The sequence below is a fragment of the Canis aureus genome, chromosome 15, assembly GCF_053574225.1.
Source record: "Canis aureus isolate CA01 chromosome 15, VMU_Caureus_v.1.0, whole genome shotgun sequence".
Classification (NCBI taxonomy): Eukaryota; Metazoa; Chordata; class Mammalia; order Carnivora; family Canidae; genus Canis; species Canis aureus.
The window spans coordinates 53,157,434-53,177,439 of record NC_135625.1 but is presented as its reverse complement, the minus strand read 5'-3'; the positions used below and the strand labels follow the sequence as shown (position 1 = coordinate 53,177,439).

The following is a 20,006-nucleotide window of genomic DNA, read 5'->3' as shown; positions in this document are numbered from 1 at the left end:
GAGCTACTCGGGGTTAGGAGCTCAGCATGTGGATTTTGGAGGGGGGGAGACACGATTTAACTGATGACATCCACAGGAGCACGGGGTGTGGGCCCCGCGGTGTGTCTCAGACAGCGTGCCCGTCCTCCTCCCTGGCTGCAGACTGCCCAGCCGACGGGACCAGAGAGGATGAGTGCACCCGCAGCCCCTGGCCCATGGCACCCACCCCGTACCCCAACCCGGGTGCCATCAGGGGCTCCCACGGGGGCCTGGTGTCTCCTTCTCTGTGTCTCTGTAAAGGAGATGGACGCAGATCCTGCCCATGACTGTGCTGCTGACGGGGGAGGGTGCTGTGACCTGGGTCCCAGGGCATTGGTCATTCCTCCGTTGTTGGATGGCTTGCTGGATTTTTGGACATTACTCAGCTTTCCTTCCATAATACCATTAGGACGTAAAAATACACGTTTAGCCAGAGAGCCCACTCTTGGTCCTCCATGCTTGAGCGACTGTGTGGACTTTGCTACCTGTGGGCACAGGTGAGGAACACGTCGTCCTGTCTTCTGAAAACAGGGAGGGCCGGCAAATTCCAGTCCCCCTGCCCCAGGGGCTGCCAGAAAGAGCCCTGGGCACTGGGGGACAGGGAACTGCGGTGGAGCCAGGAGGGCTGCGCTGGGGAGGCCTGTGCAGGAGGAGGGGCCTGCGGCCACCAGGCGAGGTGACCTGAGCTGCTGGGGATGGCACAGCGGGTGCTCCTGGCCAGGCAGATGGCGAGGTGCCGCGTCTACAGCCACCGGGGCTGACGTGTGTTGCCCGTGTTGTGCCGCGTGGAAAGTGGCCCCTTGACGTGGCCCAAATGATGCGGTTTCCCACTCTAGACCTGGAGCCCACAGAAGAGCGGCGGGGCTCCAGGGAGGGGGACAGCGGCGGCGGCAATTCCCTGGTGCCTGCGAGACAGACCCAGGCCTGGGGGGCTCAGGTGCGTCCTGGGGCCCGAAGGCACCCGGGAGGGCCCTGCTGCTGCCTCCCGGGACTCTGGGGACCCTCAGTCCTGCCTGTGCGTGGGGAGGGGGACAGCGAGCAGAGGGGGACAGCGGGTCTGCGGCTTTGCCGGGGCCATCCTCCTCCGCGGGGCGCGGGGCGCGGGGCGGCCGCTCGGCCCCTCCCCGGGGTGAGCCCAGGGGCGGCCCCGTGGACACCCAGACAGCGGGGCGTCCCCGGGCTGCAGGTGCGGAGGGCAGGCCGCAGGGCCCCTCCTCCCGGGACTCTGGTCCGTCCTCGGCCCGGCCGGCCGGTGGGTCCTGCAGCCCGGAGGCCTCCCCGCGCTCGCTGCCGGTGCGCAGGGCCGGGGCGCCAGGTCCCGCGATCGGAGGGGTGCGGCCCCCGTCCTCGCCCCGCAGGGTGCTCCGCGCTGCGGGGGGCGGCGCGCGCCGGCGGGGAAACTGAGGCTGCGGCGGCGGCCGCGGGGGGACTGGGGGGGGGGACCGCGGGCGGCGCAGTGCGCAGGCGCGGCGGCGGGAGGGGACGCGCTCGGGGCAGCCTGCGCCCCAGTGTGCCCGCCGCGCCCCGCGCCTCCCGCCCGCCCCGCCCCGGCCCCGCCCCGGCCGCCCGCCCCGAGCTGAGAGGGCGGGGGCGCCGCGCGGCCCGGGCGGCGGCGGCGCAGGCGGAGGCCCCTGGGGGCGCTGCTCCCGGCTACACGCTGCGGCGGCGCAGGCGGAGGCCCCCGGGGGCGCTGCTCCCGGCTACACGCTGCGGCGGCGCAGGCCGAGGCCCCTGGGGGCGCTGCTCCCGGCTACACGCTGCGGCGGCGCAGGCGGCCACGCTGAAGGCGCTGGCGGTGCTGAGCGCGCTGGCGGGCGCTGGCCGAGCTGCTGGGCGCGCCGGGGCCCGCGGGCGGCCTGGCCCGGGGCTCGCCCCCGCGCACTGCGCGCTCTTCCTGGCGCTGCTCGTGGCCACCCACGTGCGCTCGCCGCGGGGCCCGCAGCTGCGGCAGGTCGGCCCGCTGGCGCTGCTCTTCAGCCTCGCCTTCGCGCTGCTCTGCTGCCCCGTGGCGCTCGGCCGCCCCGCGGGGACCCCGGCCGGCGCGGCTGCGGGCGCGGCGGCCGCCGACCAGGGCGTGTGGCCGCTGCTGCTGGTCCCCTTCGTGTCCTACGCCCTGCTGCCCGTGCGCAGCCTGCTGGCCGGCGGCTTCGGGCTCGCGGTGGCCGCCTCGCACCCGCTCATCACCGCCACCCCGGCGCCCGCCGACGCCCGCGCCTCTGGAGGACGGTGAGTGCCCGGGGCGCGCCCTCGCCGCCCGGCTCAGCTGCCCGGAGGCACCCGGGACGCGGCGCGCGGGGTTCGGGGTTCGGGTGGCCCGGAGGGGGAGGGGCCACTCGAGGTCACCCGCGCCGAGGACGCGGCGGGGCTGCGGGGCTCAGCGCGGCCCTGGGGACCTGCGGGCTGGGGACCCGGGACCGCGCGGCCGGGACCTGACCCGAGTCAGGCCGCTGGGGAGCCCAGGTCGGCGCTCCTGGCGCCGCGCATCCCTCCCGCGGGGGACGAAAGTGGGCGCGGGCTCGGGGTGCGCTCCAGTGTGCCCGGACCTCGGGGGGGCGCGAGCACAGCCCCCCTCCCAGCCTGCGGCACCCCGGGGATGCGGGCGGCCACGAGGACTCGGGTCCCCTCCAGTCTCTCTCGTGCTCATGCTGGACCTCTCTCCGGGGTAGGAAAACGGGTTTGCCAAGGTCGAGCAGGGCTCCGGTCCCTGCTGCCCCCACCCACCCTGCTGGGACCTGACCGGGGCTGCCGGCAGCTGAACTTTGTCACTGCCTTCCAGGTGGGCCAGCGGGGCCGCTGGGAGGACCAGGCGCCACCGCTCCCCAGGGGCTCCTCCCAAGCCGGGGACTCCTTGGACAAGACAGAGGTCTTTGCGCTGTGGGGCTCCTGGAGCCTGTCTGGGCGGTGGAGCCCCACCCGGCCCACTGGGGCTTGGAGGGACCTTAGGAAGGGCCTGGTTTCTGCCCCCAGCGGCAGCAGCTTTGTGGCAGGAGGATGGGGGGTGGGGGGTGGGGGGTGGGGAAGAGCTCACCTGTGGAGAGAAGGTGGCAGATAGAGGGGATGGGGGAGATGAGGGGAGGCTGCACAGGGCAAGAGCTGGGAAGAAGGGAGAGGTGAGGGGACCAGGATGGTGATGCCAGGGGTGCACATGGTCAGAGGGGCCGTGGATGCACAGGGTAGACTCTCGCTGGAGGAGCAATTTGGGGCCCACAGAGGCCAACATGTGCTGGAGGCTGGGGGGGAGGGGACGGGGGAAGGGAGCTGTGGAGGTGGGAGGATGGAGGGAGATAGTAGGGGTGTAGGCCAAGTCAGAGGTGAGGTGGAGAAAATGGGGAAGAGGGCCTGAGGGAGGGGAGGGGGGTTCTGTTCTGGAGGGTTCTGCAGCAGGCCCCCTGCTTGCTTGCCTCTTGTCAGTGGCCTGTAGCCTCACTGGCTGTCCTTCGGGGGATGCCACTGTGCCCCTCCGTCTCGGCTGACGAGGGGAGCCCCCAGCAGGACAGCCTCCCCTCCGGGACTGGGAGTAGGTGGCCCTCAGCCAGGTGGGCTCCAGGTGGGGGGAGCCTGAGCTGACCTGGCCATGCAGGCCCAGGGCCGGGGCTGCTCTGGGTTCTGGTGTACCAGAGGTTCAGCTGGTTCAATGAAAGGCCGCACTGTTGGTTTTTCGGGGGGGGGGGGCAGTTTTTATACAGTTTCTGGTCATTCCTTCTAGACAATTAAGGGAGAGGCTAGAGTCTTTGAAGGTGCCTGGGGCACAAGGAGCTCTGCCCCCAGGATAAGATGAGCCCCTGTATCGTCCAGGCAGGGAACCTGTCTGGGGGCCGTGGACCTGGGGGGGGGGGGGTTGGCTGCTGGTGGCTCACTGGCAAGGCACACTTTCCCGCACAGAGCCTCGGTTTCCCTACCTGCAGAGCTGCCAGGCAGGTGGAAACCTGCTGGGAAAGCACATACGCAGAGTCTCCTGCCACTTCCCAGTTCTCTTGGCTTCCTTAGAACGTTCCCGTCCAAGTCCAGGCGTCACTACTGGTGGTGGCGATGTGGGCGGACGGACGGGATGGGCACAGACACACGTGTGGGGGACCTGGGGTGCAGTCTGCAGTTCAGTCTGGACGCCAGTGGGGAAGGTGGGAGCCACATGTGCCAAGCGGGTCCTCCTCTGCTGCTCCGCAGCCTCCCTGCTACCCCGTGGTGCAGTCACATGCCCACAGCCCCAAATTCCTCAGGATCTGGTTTGGGGTAAGCAGAGGCCTCGCAGGCGACAGCTGGAGGCCCTCAGGAGGCTGTGGGAGGCCCGGGTGATGGACGGTGACTGAGGCCCTCTGTGTCATTGCGGTGGGAGAGAGCCGTTCCTGCTGGGGGCGCTGAGATGGGGGGGGTCAAGCCCCAGCCCCCAAGCCTGGGCGCCTCCACAGGGAGGTTCCTGCAGCAGTCTTGCACTGCCCTGGTGTGCGGAGCTCTGGGATGTAACCATGTGCTTTGGGGACCCTGTGGCACCAGGCTGGCCCGGCCTGAGAGCACCCAGGAGCGCCCTGACTGGACAGTTGAAATACGGGGGTACTGCCTTTCCCCAGGAGGGGTGCCTGCTGCTGTGCTCAGCTCTGGCAGAAGGAGTTTAGGGACAGAGTCAGTCTCATCCCCCTCCCCAGCCCCCAGGAGGAGCCTTGTAAATATCAGCCAGACTGGGTCCATTTCCTGTCCCCCTCCCCCCTCCCCATTGTATCTAAACACAGCGCAGAAATTCATTCCAGCAACGTGGGGGAACCAACATGTTGCAGAACCCTTGAGGCCTGCTCAGGGGCAGGGCGTGGGGGGGTCTAGGACGTGGGGGGGGGTGGTGGGGGGAAGAGGAAGACATCACAGGTGTGACCCCCGCTCCCTTGGGGTGGGTGGCACTTGGGACCTTGAGGGGTACAGCTTGAGGAGGGAGTGGCTGTGTTTGGGGACAGGGGTGCAGTGGTGGGGAAGTAGGGTTAGTGTGCGTGTCCAGGTCCTGGCCTTGGAGTGGTGGCTGGGGCAGCGGGCTTTGTCTGCAGAGGAGCAGCAGGGGGGTCTCTGCCCACCCCTGCCTTGGGTTGTCCCCGTAGGGGCACCAGCCTCCTTCCTTCCCCCAGCTTCCTCCCCTGCGGCCTCAACCCCCAGGGCCCCAAATGACCACTTGTTGGCCAGGGGGGAGCAAGAGCCTGGGTTTTCCTGCACGCGTCCAGGGCCCACTGCCGTGTGCAGAATGGCCTTGTTCGGTGGCCTGTCAGTGGGGGTGACATGTACTTCGTGTCCCCCTGTCCCGGGTGCTGGGCCGCGGGCAGGACAGGACAAGGCACCCTGACCCTGGAAGTGAGGTTTGGCCGTTCCCGGCTCCTTGGTCGCCTGAGCTCTGCGGGGAGCTCCGGTGCTGCAGCGAAGGGGGGGGCGGCCTTGTCCCCGCCCTCAGGGCCCGGAGCCCTGGCGACCTGCTGCGCACCGAAGGGCCCGTGCCCACGTGTGCCCAGGTGTGCGCCGCGGGACCCCTGGGCGCCCGCCCGAGCCTCGACTCCCCCTCCCGCTGCAGCCCGCCCCGCCCTCCACCGCAGCTCGGCCGGACCCCCGCCCCCCATCCCGGGGCCTCCCTGACCCCCGTCGGCCCCCGCCCCCATACCAGGACCCCACCCCCCGCCCCGGTCCCGGGCCCCTCCCCTGCCCCCCGGCCCCTCTCCTTGCCCCCGGACCCCTCCCCCTGCCTCCTCTAGGTCCCCGCCCTCCCCCCATCCCGGGCCCCTCCCCTGCCTCCCGGCCCCTCTCCTTGCCTCCGGACCCCTCCCCCTGCCTCCTCTAGGTCCCCCCGCCCCTGCACTGCCTCCCCGCCCCTCCCCCCACGGGCCCCGCCCCTGCTGCCCTGCGCCCCCGCAGCCGAGCGCTTTATCAGCCGGGCCCCTCCCGCCACAGGGACGCGCGTCCTCCTGCTCCATCTCCCTGGGCCTCCTCACCTCGTTGGCTCACCTGCTGGCGCCTCCACCTGCCGCGGCGGACAGGTGCTGCTGGGTGCGGGCTGGAAGGGGGAGGGAGGCGGGGGGTGGGGTCCCCTGGCTCCGGGGCAGTTGGGGCGGGGAGTGCGGTTCTCCGCCTCTGAGGAGCTGAGGAGGGAGCCCGCAGGCAGCCTCCTGGGTCTCGACCCCCTGTCCCTAGGCCTGTGGTCCTGGGCAGGGCTCAGCCTCCCATCACTGCATACTCGCAGCCCGGACGCTCCCCGAGGCCCGGGAGGTGTCGGGGTGTCCTCCAGGCTTCCAGGGCCCTGTCCAGCGGGCATCCCAGCGGGACACCTGATTCCTCACAGGCGACACTCCCACACCTGCCCTGTTGGTCCTCGGGTCCCCTCCCCAGGATCTGGTCTGCTGTCCTCCCTCCAGGGCGGCTGGCCCTGACCTGAAGCAGCCCGGGAATGGCCCGGGCCAGGGCAGCAGGAATTGGGCAGGTGGCCCGCACGCTGAGGGGACACATCCTGGCCTCAGGCCAGGGCTTGCACCTGCTCGGCGCAGGCCTAGGGACTGTTTCTTGCTGCCCCAGCAGGTGCCAGGTATGTGTCCTGCTGCCACAAGCCCCAGGGACTGTGAGGGCTGGAGTCTGGCCCCACCTGGGGACCTGGTGGGGGCGCATGGGACAGGCTGGGCAGACAGCTGTGACGACTCGGTACTTGTCCCTGGGAAGCTCTGTGACCCACGCTTGGGTGCCAGGCCTCGGGCTAGGGGCTGGGGGCCCAGTGGGAACGAGACCCCCTGCCCTCTAGCAACTTACTGTCTGTGGGGGGACGCTGGCCTGTGCCGGGGAGCCTGTGACCTTCAGAGGTGCGTGAAGGGGACAGGGCGGGCGGAGGGCTCAGGGCGGCTTCCTGAGGCCCGTGTGCTCCAGGCTGGACGGATGAGGCCCAGGGCAGCCTTCGGGGCCTGGGGTCAGGATCAGCCCAGGGGGTGGGCGAGCCAGAAAGGGCAGGTGAGGGCTGCAGGGCACGTGGAGCATCTTCTGTTTCTTTGGGAAGCCGTGTCGAGGCGCTGCCAGCCTCTTTATTTATTTTTTATTTTTAAATTTATTTTTATTTATTTTTGTTATATTTTATCGGAGTTCAAATTGCCAACATAAAGCATAACACCCAGTGCCCATCCCATCAAGTGCCCCCCTCAGTGCCCGTCACCCAGTCACCCCACCCCCTGCCCACCTCCCTTTCCACCACTCTGCCAGCCTTTTTAGCAGAGTGGTCTGATCGGGTTTCTGTTTGGGGATTCCTGGGATGCAGTGGGGAGCAGGGATTACAGTAGTGGACGTGGGTGCTGTGCCTGGCTCAGACCAGAGCGACATCCTTGAGGACGTGTCTGCTTGCCACTGCCCCCAACTGCTGTGGGAGCTGCCCAGCCGCCTGCCCAGAGGCGATTGTTCTTGGGCGATGCCCGTCTCCTGTCCCCTCTCCCAGGTCCCCAGGGCCAGGGCTCATCTCCCAGGGGGACAGACACTCCGTGCTGTGTCCCTGCAGATTCAGCCCTTAACGTCCTCATCCCGTTTCCCGACTCAGACGGCGTGGCGGGCCGGTGTGCAGGGGTGCTGGAGCTCCTGGCTGTGGGTACTTCCCCCGTGCCTCGGTTTCTTCTGGGGTGGCTCCGGGGCTTTGTAGGAGCGCGTGCAGCTTCTTGTGCCCTAGGTGTGGGGCCAGCGCTCGGCCAGGTGAGAGCCGCGTCTTGTTACTGCTCGGGGCCTGTGACCCGCCAGCTTTCTCTGACTCAGTGCCCCCGTGTCTGGGCTTGGTCGAGTGATACAAGAGATGCCCCGTTGGCTGGTGGTGGCCAGACTGTGTAGACTGTGTCCTCCGGCTGTGCTGTCGCCGCTCTCCGCCTCCTGCAGTGCGGCCGGGGTGCCCCGCGGTAGCAGCCACAAGGAGGCCTGTGTCCGTGGCCTCAGGGCTTAGGTGGTCCACTTGCCCGCCAGGCAGGGGGCTCGGGTCGGGGCAAGAGGGACAGACCCCACGTTGCCTGGCTCCAGGTGCCTCGGTTCACACCGCGGGGCTGGACAGGCAGGCAGGAAGGACCCGCTTAGTAGGGCTGGGCACGTGCGCCCCCCCGTGTGGCCCGTGTACACGCATGCACACATGCACTGACGCCTCCCACAGATGCACCTGCAGACACATCCACGCCCTCACGCTTCACGCGCACGTCCTCACACTTGTCCACCTTCACACCCCCCCACATACACACACAGGCACGTGCTGCGCACCCCACACATCGTTCCCGTGTTGACGTCGCCGCGTTCTTACCTGAAGGATATGGGTCCCGGGCCCTCCAGCTTTGTGACCCTGAGAGGCCTCAGAGACGGCCCAGAAAGTGAACCAGCCTGGGCTTCGTCTGGGGGGGGGGCGGGGTTGCAGAACGTGGGTCAGCGACAAGGGCCGGGACCCCTGCCCAGCCTGGTACCGTGCCCCTGAAGCTCCCACCCTCTGCTCCCCGATGTGTGGGCCGAGGGGGCGGCAGGCTGTCCCTCGCTCCCGCTTCAGGACCCTCCCTGGATCCTCCTGTGTTCCTGGCCCCTGGAGCCTGTGCTCTGGGACTGTGGGTGGCGGGACCTGCTGTGATCTCTGAGCTGCTGGTGTCCGGGCTGCCTCCTGCCCTCAGGCCCGGAAGAAGGCTCCCTGCTGATCAGAGAAGGGCTCGTTGCTCCCCGGTGCTGTCCCTATGAGGCCGCTGCGTGCACACGTGCGTGTGTTGGTAGCATTCGGAGCCCTGAGGCCCACCAGGACCTGCAGGTCTGGATGTCTGGGTCTGAGGCTGCTCACTCTCTCTCAGCACCCAGGACCCACTTTGCTCTGGGCTTGTTGCAGTGTCTGTGGCCCGAGAGCTTGGGTGGAGGGACCGCAGTATGGCTGTCCTGGGTCTAGGTCTGCAGTTAGGGGCACTTCCCTTGGTGGGGAGCAGGGCTGGACGGGGAGCCTGACCAGGTTGGAGCGGCCCACGGTGACGGTGACTGTGTGGGCAGTGTGGCTGCTCAGGCCCAGCGTCCTGATCAAGCTGCTCAGGGATCCTCAGGGAGGAGATCCCAGGGAAGGAGACAAGGGGACAGAGTGTCCTTGGAGGGACCCGGGGGCGGGGGGGGACAGGGTGCCCATGGGGGGACCTGGGGGTGGAGGGGGGATGGGGCGCCCATGGAGGGAACCGGGGACGGGGGAGACGGGGTGCCCATGGAGGGACCTGGGGGTGGAGGGGGGATGGGATGCCCATGGAGGGAACCGGGGGCGGGGGAGACGGGGCACCCATGGAGGGACCCGGGGGCTGGGGGGACAGGGCGCCCATGGAGGGATTTAGGGTTGGAGGGGGGATGGGGTACCCATGGAGGGACCCAGGAGTGGAGGGGGGATGGGGCACCCATGGAGGGACCTGGGGGTGGAGGGGCGATGGGGTGCCCATGGAGGGACCCAGGAGTGGAGGGGGGATGGGGCACCCATGGAGGGACCTGGGGGTGGAGGGGGGTGGGGTGCCCATGGAGAGACCCAGGGGTGGAAGGGTGATGGGGCACCCATGGAGGGACCCAGGGGTGGAGGGACATGGGGGTGGAGCGTGGATGGGGCACCCATGGAGGGATCCTGGGGCAGAGGGGGAATGGGGCGCCCATGGAAGGACCTGTGGGGTGGGAGGACAGGACGTCTGTGAGAGGATCCCCTGCACACAGGCACAGGGTGTCCATCCAGGCGGGGGATCTGAGGACAGGGGCCGTTCGCCCGGGGCGTGGCGGGGTCACAGGAAGGGTCGGGAGCCCTCCTCCTCCTCCTGGTGTCGTGCGGCAGAGCAGGTGTGCGTGGGCGTGCGCTCCTGGGCGTGCAGTGGCACCGGTGGTGCTTCTGCGGGGCCAAGCGGGCGTCTCCTCAGGTGACGCGGACCCCGGCCTCCAGGAGCAAGGCCACCTCCGAGGCACGGACCAGCCTCTTGGTTGGCACCGTGTGCCCCAGTGTGCGGACGTGAGGCCCGACGCCCGGGAGAGGAGAGCGTGGCCGGCAGCCAGGCCTGCGTCCTGCCCCGGCCCTCTGGCGCCCATGGCCTCGGGGGGCCGCCCCCCAGCAGTCTCCCTAGGGCCCTGTGTCCGCGTGACCATGGGCTCTTCGGGGGCTGCCTCGCAAATCTGCACCGCACGCTTGCTCGAGGGGGCTCCGGGAACCGTGCGTCCGGGCCGTGCACGTCAGAAGGTCCGGATCCTTACTTGGAAGCAGGTGTTGCTGACCTCCGGGGCGTCCCTCTGGCTGACTGCGCCGCGGGGGGCTGCGGGGACTCGCTGCCTGGGGGCGCTGCCGGCAGGGGCTGGAGAGCGCCTCTGTGGCTGCCTTCGCTGGTACGGCCCGAAGGTACGCGGAGGCCTGGAGTCGTCCCAGGGCTGCGGTCGGCGGCTGCGATTCCACGGCCCGGCGGGGACACGCGTGGAGGCCCGGGAGCTGCAGCGGGACAGGGAGGCCCTCACGCCAGGAGCCGCCCCGGCAGAGCCACCAGGGTGCACAGGAAACGGCGCGGTGGCTCGCCGGGCCCCTGGGCACGGGCTGCTCACGGTGGTGGCCACGGCCGGGGTCCTCAGCGTCATGTGTGGAAAACCCGACAGCAGGAGCTCACAGGCCCCCGCCCCCCCCCCCCGTCCTGAATCTGTACTTAAGAAACTCTTTATTGTTTTGCTTTTGCTACGGAAACTCGCCGGAGCGCGGCCAGCAGGGCGCTTTCTTGGGGCCAGAGGCAGCCCCGACACCTGTCCCTGTCCTCTCCGCTTTTCCTCCTTCAGGGGATGCTCGTCCCAGAACGCTTTTCTTAATTCCACCACAGAGAGGGTGGCAAGCGGTCGCGTTAGGAAACACGTCCGTGAGCAACGTGGGAAAGGCAGCACCCCGCGGGGAGCACCCCGCACCCGCAGGCAGGACTGGGTGGGTCCCAGTGCGGGCGCCGTCAGGGGTCCCCGACCAGAAACACGGGACTTGGCGAGGCCCGGGCGGGGCGTTGATTTGGCGCAGGGGGTGCGCCCGGTGAGGTGGGGGTTCTCGTGTGTGGGCAGGGCTCCCCCTCTTCGGCGGTGGCCGAGCTGCCAATGCGGAGGCCGGTGCCCTGTGCTGGGCGGCGCGGGGGCGGCTGGATGGCACCCGGGCGTTCTGCACAGAGGTTTGAGTGCTGAACAGGGGGATCTTGGGGTGCTTCGGGCTTGGGGTCAGGAGGCTGCCCAGTGGTCAGGGGGACACCCTTGAGGCTGAGGCCGCTGTGGGAGGCGCCGTCCCGAGGGAGAGCGGCACGCTGCAGGCCTGGCGGGGGCACGAGCACGTGTGTGCGCACCCGGGGCCCCGATGGGGAGATGGGACAGGGGAGAGGTCAGCCTGGAGACGTGGGCCGGCCCCGGCCTCCGAGGGACGGGGATGCCCTCCTGGAGTCCACGGACGTGGGGCGCGGTGACCAGACGGTGTGGGGGGAGTGGCCACGGGGCGGGGGCAGCGGCCGGCAAAGCTTTGAGGTGCTCCTTCCCAGTTGGGGTTATTTTCTGTGTTCCATTTCCCCTTCCGAGGGGCCCCTCTGAGAATGCACGCGGCCATCTGGGAGCTTCCTTCCCGGGTCCCCGCCCCACTGTAAAGCCCAAGTGCGGCCCCCGGGGAGGCTGGGCTGGTCATGTGCGTGGCCCCTGTCGTCCGTGGCGGCACCTGGGGCCCCTTCTGAAGCAGCCTGGGGCTCCCCGGGCTGGGCTCTTCCCCTCGGACACGGCCCTTCAATCTGGATGGCGTCTCACTCACCTGTCCTGAGAGCCCACCTGGTGACCTCGGCCCTTGCCGCCTCTCCCCGTGTGCGAACAGCCCGTCCCCGTCCCCGTGGGCCCGGGACGCTTCGCACAGGTGTCGGTGTGGTGCCCACGTGGGGCAGGCGGTGAGCTCTGCGCTGCTCCCACTCTGCGTAATTCAGCTTCGCCTCGGACAGATCATCCCCTGACTGTGGCCTCAGCTTCTATCTGACGGAGGGGTCTTCTCTGTAGCAGATGTGCGTGGCTGCGCCGTGTGGACTGGGGTGGGCCCCGTGTGCCTCCGAGCCAGAGCTCTCGCATGCGTCGTCCCCTCCATAAGTGCTTTGACGTCGATGTTCAGTCGTCACCCTTGTTGTCCTTTGAGGTTCCCGGGACTCCTGGAGCCACCTGGCCCGTCTGAGGCGAGGAGGCCCTGCCAGCCCATCCTGGAGTGGACACAGATCCAAAGCCTTGCTCCTGTTGTGCTTGAGTGGATGGACGGATGCAAGGATGGATGGCGGATAGATAGGTGCACGGGTGGATGGGTGGGTGCGGATGGATGGGTCGGTGGGTTGATGGTTGGGTGCATGGGGATGGATGGGTGGGAAGGCATAGATGGATGATATGGATAGGTGAGTGGGTAGATGATGTATGTATGCGTGGATGGATGGATTGGATGGGGAAGTGGATGGATGGGCGAGTGGATACATGGGTGGGTGGATGGTTACATGGGTGAGTGGGTGGATGGGTGAGTGGGGGATGGGTGAGTGGGCGGGTAGGCAAGACCCTGGCTGGATGAGTCCATGGCTGGGTGAGTGGGTGGATGGATGCAGGGATGTTTTGAATGGGGGGTGTCTGCTTACAGATTTGATTCCGGCTGGTGACACCCCGATTATGGAAGGAGATGGTGTTTGTGGTGGAGCAGTTCCTTGGTTTCTTCACTCACTGAGAAGTGAGTGGCAGGGAGACAGGGACGGCGGGGTGTTACCCACGTCAACACCCTGCAGGTGAGGGTGGTGGTCCCATCTGCATGGGGTCCCTTGGCAGTGGGCAGAGCTGGATTTGAACCCGGGCCTCTGACTTCGCGGCCAGTGATCGTCCAGAGGATTCACTGGAAGCAGGGCCCAGCGGGAGAGCGCAGTGAGGGGTCTGGGCCCAGACCACACAGGCCCAAGTCTGCTCACCCACCAGCTGTGAGAGCCGGCCCACGCTCCTCAGCCCGAGCTCCGTCTCACGTTTGTAAGGGAGGCCAGGCGGGGTTGCGGGGAGCCCCGCGTGGGGTGTGGGCTGAGCACAGGGACCATATTTTCTCCCACCTGTGACCCGGGGGATCAGGAGTGTCAGGAAGAGCACTGGGGATAGTTCCACGCCGACCCTGCCCGACCCCCGCCAGTGAGGAAGGGCCATGGGGTGCTGGTGCTTTCAGGAGCCAGGAGAGGCCTCGGGCCGCCGGCAGACCCTGACGAGCGGGCACAGGCTTAGAGGTCTTCTGGGATTGTCCTTGCGGCCCACGTAGGCAGGGTTGGGGTGCGGGTGGACTCAGAGGCTCCTTGGCTTTTCAGTCCTGCGGGAGACAGTGCCTGGGAGGGACGCGGGCCTGTCCCCTCCCCCAGTGCCGTTCCCGGGGCTCAGAGACCTTGTCCGCATATGCACGTCTGCGCAGGCCGTGTCCCCATACCCCCGTGGTGCCCCCCGGCCTTCCCCCAGGCTCAGCATGCTCCAGAAGCTCGTCACTTGAGACGTCAGGCTGCCTCCAGGCCTTGCGTCTGTATGTCCTGTGGGTCATGGGACAGCTGGGGTCCCTGCCCACCCACCCACCTGACCGCAGATGTGAGGACTGGGAAACGTCTCGTGGGGTCTCATCCGGGACAGCAAGGAGCAGGCGGTGGCGCACATCTACCCCTTGCCACCCACGTGCCCTTCCTTATTCATTTGGCAAACACCAGGGTGCCCGTTTTGGGAGTGGCTCATCCCAGGCTCAGGGGTCTGCTGGGGGGAGCAGCGGGAGGGGTCGGGGGTCCTTCGGGGGTCTGTCCCGAGCGGGGCGGGAGGGGTGCAGCGGGCTGGGGCGGGGCCAGGCTGGAGGTGTGGCTCCTTGGCCCGGGTGTGGGGTCCCAGGTGGAGTGCAGAGGCACGGGGGGCGAGTGGGGAAGGGTGCTGTCGGTGGAGAGGCCCCAGACATGGGCACGGGCCCAAGGGGCGGGGTGCTGGGTGCTGGGACCTGACCTGGGCAGAGCCTGGGCCGCCGCGAGGGTGGGTGGGCTGGGGGAGCCGAGGAGGCGGGGGCCTTTCCCGGGGTGTTGCCTTTGGACGGTGCAGAGCGGGCTGGGACAGCAGGGGCCCGGAGAAGCGTGTTGTCCTCAGACGAGAGGAAGAACCGCAGGTCGGTGTGTCAGCTGCCGAGGGGGATGCAGCGGAGCCCGCGGGTCCCAGCCGGAGGGCAGATGGGGTCCTGTGGCCTGGGTGGCAGGTGCGGGCCCCGAGGGAGGAGGGGCGAGTGCAGGACTCTCCTGCCGCACGAGGAGCACCCCGAGCCCTGGAGTGGACCGAGCAGGGCCCGTCACGTGGACTGCGTGTTTCTCCCAGAGTAGGAGAGCGGCGGGAAGGGGGTAGGCGGGAGGAGGAGAGAACACGGAGTAGGGCTTCCAGGGCGGGACACCTGTAGCCTCGAGGCCCTGACAGGGCCCTGTGTCCAGAGCAGTGTGGGCTTGGGAAAGCGGAGGGCAGGGCAGTCCTGAGGAGCCTGTGTGCTGAGGCCGCGGGCGTGGGGCAGGTACAGGAGGCCGGGGCTGTGGGGCAGGTACAGGAGGCCGGGGCGGGGGGCAGGTACAGGAGGCCGGGGCGGGGGGCAGGTACAGGAGGCTGGGACTGTGGGGCAGGTACAGGAGGCCGGGGGTGTGGGGCAGGTACAGGAGGCTGGGACTGTGGGGCAGGTACAGGAGGCTGGGGGCGTGGGGCAGGTACAGGAGGCCAGGGGTGGGGCGCAGGTACAGGAGGCCGGGGGTGGGGGGCAGATACAGGAGGCCGGGGGTGGGGCGCAGGTACAGGAGGCCGGGGGTGGGGGGCAGATACAGGAGGCCGGGGTGTGGGGCAGGTACAGGAGGCCGGAGGCGTGGGGCAGGTACAGGAGGCCGGGGGCGTGGGGCAGGTGCAGGAGGTCGGGGTGTGGGGCAGGTACAGGAGGCCGGGGCTGTGGGGCAGGTACAGGAGGCCGGGGGTGTGGGGTAGGTGCAGGAGGCTGGGGTGTGGGGCAGGTACAGGAGGCCGGGGATGTGGGGCAGGTACAGGAGGCTGGGGGCATGGGGCAGGTCTTCGGGGCCAGAAGCTCAGGGCTGCAGAGTGTGCAGCAGTCCCTTCAGCCCGGGGCCGCACGTCCTGAGCGCTGCTGCGTCCGTTGGTGGCAATGACGGTGGGGGCAGCGAGGACCAGTCACCTGCCGGGAACCCGTGTAATTGTGCAGCCAGATGCTACCGCTCTGCAGGTGGTGACTGGGGCAGTGGCCCGAAAGCGGCCAGGGCAGGGGTCTCACTCCCTGTGACTCCCTGCGCCAGGTGCCAGGTGGGGCAGCAGTGGGCATGGCTGCTCTGACGTGGCTGTGGAGCAATGAGGAGGGCAGCACCGGGGGCCCGAGTGGGCAGCGGGATGGGGCGGCCGCGAGGGCTGGGTTTCCTCTCGGGGGGAGGGCGCTGGCACGGGCGAGCAGGGTTTCGGGGCGCCCTCCTCCACAGGCCGGCCTCCTGGCGGGGACCCAGAGGCCGGACGAGACAGGCAGCAAATTACGCCGGGCCCTCCCTGGCCGGCCCTGTGGCTCCTGCCCCCCTGCCCTGTGGCCCTGTCAACCTGTGGGTCTTGGAGTGCTCATCTGGACCCCGATAGGCCCTGCCCCAGCCCCAGGTGGGGTGTCTCCCACCCCCCGCAGTTCCCCATGCGAACTCCCCCCCACCCCCGGTCACACCTGTCCAGCAGGTGACCTCCAGGCATCGCCCCCATCACCGGTGGCTGGTTTGGTGGCCGACGCTGAGGGTGCCCTGCTGCCAGCTGGGGAGGGCTGTGCCCGACCACAGGGCGTGGGCAATGCCAGGAGGGAGGGGAGCACCGGCTGGCAGGTGGGGGTGCGGAGAGGCCCCGGGCCGGGTACATGCAGAGCGCCAGGCAGAGGAGCACCCCCGACGGCCCGCTGGACGCGGATTCCTCCTGCACGCGGGCAGCTTCACCAGCGCTCACGGGGCTGACCGGCCAGGGGCCCTCAGTTTCCCTGGTGGATCGTCGAGGCAGGAGGGAAGGAAGGAGTGATGAGGTGCGTGTAGGGCGGTAACTGGGCCCCGCCGCTCTGCTGTCCGCTTCTCCCCTGGCCCGACGGCCTCCTGCTGGCCCGTGTCCCACCTCTGGCCCAGGGCAGGGCAGCGCATGGGGTCCCGACCTCCCACTCTGTGCCTCTGAGCGGGGTGCCCGCGTGGGGGCTGTGGGGCGCTGGGCTGGGGGGGCGCGTGGCTCGCCAGTCCCCTTGCTGCCAAACGCGTGGTCGTGGCTGGGTGGGGACGTGGGGAGGCCAGACGGGTCGTGTGTCGGCCTGGGAAAGACGTGTGCTCCGGGCGGAGACCTGTCAGCGTGTGGGGGGGTGGAAAGGCGCCCACGACGGCGCCCGGGGCACGTGAAGGAGCACCTTGACCCTGCAGAACCCCGTCCGCGGCCTCTCGCACCCGCGCTGCCCACCGCCCCCGACTCGTGGCTTCAGGAACAACTGGCACGAGCTGAGCCCCGGCTGAGCAGGTGGCCTGAGCGGACGCCCCAGGACGCGGCATGGGCCCCCGACGGCTGCGCCGCCCCTGCTGCCCCCGGGCCCGGTGGGAGGCTGCTGCAGGCACCACAGAAGCACCTCCCCGGTGCCGTGAGCCTGCTTCAGGCTAGGAGCGCTCCAGCGAGGGCGCAGTGGTGGGCTCCCGGGACTGGAGATGACCAGGGTCGCAGCAGCACGGCCGGGCTGGTCACAGGGCAGGGAGCGGGTCACACGGGGACTCGGGCGGCTCCCGGGGACCCTCGCGGGACAGCGGTTTTCTGGCTACGTGGTGTGTAGGAGGCGCCGTCCCGGTGCCGGGAGGAGAGCGCGGCAGGTGAGCCTGGCTCCGGGGTCAGAGAGCTCCCTGCGTGCTGTGCTGCCACCGCATGAGGCGGCCCACTCGGGACGAAGGGTGCACCTGCCGCCCCGGCTCCTGGTCCGGGAAGCAGCCTCGCCGGCACCCGCGGCCACCTGGGCAGTGCGGTGGGGACACGGGCTGGGTGTGGAGGCTGAGGAGCCCCGCCGAGCTCGCGCCCCCCGCGTCAGGTGCCCTGTGCTCTCTCCCTTCCAGCTCGGAGCCAACGCCCTGCTTTTCCTCAGCGTGAACACGTACGGGGTCTTCGTGAGGGTCCTGGCCGAGCGCTCCCAAAGCAAAGCCTTCCTGCAGGCCCGCAGCTACACTGAAGACCGGCTGAGGCTGGAGGACGAGAACGAGAAGCAGGTGGGCGCGGGGGGCTCTCACTTGCAGGGGCACGGGGCCAGCGGGGGACACGGGGTGGGGAGCACAGCTGGGGGCATGGGGCCGGGTGGGGGGTGCAGACAGCGGAGTGTGGGCCCGGGGTGCAGGGCCGGGAGCACCCAGCGGGGAGCACGGAGCTCGGGGTGGAGGTGCTCAGGGGCCTCAGGAAGAGGACACAGGGCAACGGCAGTGGGGACTCCGTAGACTTGGAGGGGGAGGACCTGCCACCTTCTGTGGCCCCAGCGTCAGTCTCCCCATTGGTCAGACGGTGTGCCCAGGTGACACTGTAGGGCTGGGAGAGGGCAGGGCGAGCTGCAGAGCTCGCCCCGTGGGTTTGTTGCCCTGCAGGGGCTGAGCTGCTCCAAGGCCGGCACGGAGGGCGGGGGTTTCACCTGTGGGGGGGAGGTTGGGTGGGATCCAGCTGGAATCCACTCCCTTGGAGCCGGGGTGGTGGGGAGGTGGTGAGGCAGGTCCTGACCGGCCCTGGCGCAGGTGTGGTGGGCCCTGACCCGCCGGCCAGAGGCTAAAGCTCCGCAGACCCGAGGGTGTCCCCATGACAGTGGTCGTCACGGTAACCCTGGCCAGCAGCTCGGCTGTGTACCTGGGGGGCCCCCTGCCCGGCCCCTGCCACAGCCTGCTGGGGCCGCGGGACCACCCACCCCCACCCAGACGGCGAGCCGGACCGTTGCGCACTGCCCGGAGTCCCCGGGCTCATCCCCGTCAGGGGTGCCGGGTGGGCTGGGAGCCCCAGGCGAGGCTTCCCCGCAGCGTCGGTGCTGAGCCTTGTTTCTGTGGGGTGGCGGGTGGGATTGCTCCGTACGTGAGAGCCCACTCTATGGCAGACGCAGGGCGTGGGGTACGGGCTGTCCTTCTAAAACATGCACACGTGTGTGTGTATTTATAGGTACTATAACGATACCTAGTGTTTACGGTGAAGGTAGGTTGTGGTTTAGAAGCAGATGACGTACGTGTGCTTAGATTGTGTGTGGGTATCTGGATGGACTTGTCAGTGGGAGATCCACGTCTGCGTGTATACGTACATGCACATGCGTGGTATGCGTGTGTGTGGGCCACATGTGCGGAAACGTGTGCATGTGTGTCTGTACACACGTGTATGTGTCTATGTGGAGCATGTGTGCAAGTGTCCATGTCTGTGTGTGTCTACGCGTGTGGATTTGCATTCCTGTGGACTCTGTGCATGCCAGTGTCTGTACGTGAGTGTGTGCATGTGCGTACATGTATGTGGGGATACGTGAACATATGCATGCAAACGTCGGGTGTGTGCATATATGCGTGGATGTGTGCGTAACTGCACATGTGTGGATGCGTGTGGATGCGTGTGTGGATGTGAGTGTGAGTGTGCGCATGTGTGCAGACGAGTGTGTGGCTAAGTGTGTGTGTGCATGCAGGCACACACGTGCGTACGATCCGGAGTCCCCGGGGCTGGTCTCTGAGCGTCTCCTGCGACATCAGCCCCGCCAACTGAGGGTCTCTGGCCGTTTTTGAGACGCTTGCACGCGCAGCGCGGGGACCCCCCTTGGATGCCTCCCCGACACCCTTGAAGAAGCGACGTTTGGGGGCCGCCGCTGCGTCTTCCTCTTCTGAGTTTCCCTTTGCTCTTCCTCCTGTCTTCCATCTCCTCTGCGTTTCCTTTCGGATGTCTTTCTTTCCGTGCTCGGCGTGTGTCTGTCTTCATCTCTTCTCTTCCCGTGGCTGCCTTTCCCGACGACCACGTGAGGCTCTGGGCCTGTTGGGCCCCCGAGCTTGGGGTCGGCCGCGAGCGATGCTGCAGTGGTGGCCGCGGCGTGGACCGCACGTGCATGCAGACTCCCAGGCCTGCGCTCTAACCGCACCCCCGGCCCCGGCCCCAGGGGCGAGCGGTCACACGCACTCCTGCCGTCACGGGGCCACTCTGCGTGCTCGTGTCAGCTCCGCCAGCAAGGGCTCATCCCAAAGAGGGGGGAGCCCAGACACCGGGAGGCTCAGGGCCGGCGTGTGGGCGCAGCAACTCTGCAAGATGGCAGATGTCACCCCGACCCGTCAGCCCGGTGAGTGCTGTTACCGTGTTGTCACTCTGGGTCCGGATATTTAGATTTTCTGCATTTTCCCACGGACGGATCCACCGGTGCTTTGAATGTAGCTTGAGGCCGCTGTGCCTTCCTCCCCGGCGTGCGCGCGGGACTTTGTGTTCTCGGCCCCGACGTTTAGACGCCGTGTTTGGAAAACGTGACTCCTCCCGAGGAGGAGTTCATCCTCGTTCATCGCCTGGGAGCAGGCCTCAGCTGTGTTGTCGGGAGAGCAGGTGCGACTTCGCGCCTCGCCCCGGCTCCGGGGGGGTCTCCCGGTTACGCCGCGTTCCATGTTCTCCTTCGAAGTTATCCGCGATCGCGCGTGGCTCCGGTAGCGGTGGCCTCTGAGCGGGGCCCCGGGGCCCGCCAGTCCATGGGGGGCCGGCTGAGGCGGGCCTGGTGGTCGGGGGCCCGGCGTGCGTCCCGGAGAGGAGTCTGGTCTTCTTTGTCCATCCTCCACTCCCTGGCGGGCCTTGCTGCGCCTCCTGGCCCTCACTGACGCGGGACGGCCTCTCCACACGGTTGCCCTTCGTATTTCTTTGTGGCGTATGTGTTTGACCCCTCCTGGCCCACGCTCTGGCCCCGTGGGTGCCAACGGGCCGCTCACCGTGGAGAGGCCGGTGTCTCCTCCGGGGTGGTCCCCGTGTCCCCACGTGTGTTTCTCTCGCCTTGC

The 20,006-nt window shown here is 68.5% G+C and overlaps 1 protein-coding gene across 1 annotated transcript in view; it reads right to left on the bottom strand.

The window, feature by feature from the left end:
- Positions 1-12,618: 12,618 nt before the first annotated feature.
- The window catches only part of LOC144284804 (adenylate cyclase type 1-like), a 414,796-nt gene continuing 407,408 nt past the window's right edge, over positions 12,619-20,006 (bottom strand). Inside the window, exon 9 of the mRNA XM_077849860.1 lies at positions 12,619-13,312. The gene's annotated coding sequence lies outside the window, so the exon portion shown is untranslated. The remainder of the gene's footprint in view (positions 13,313-20,006) is intronic.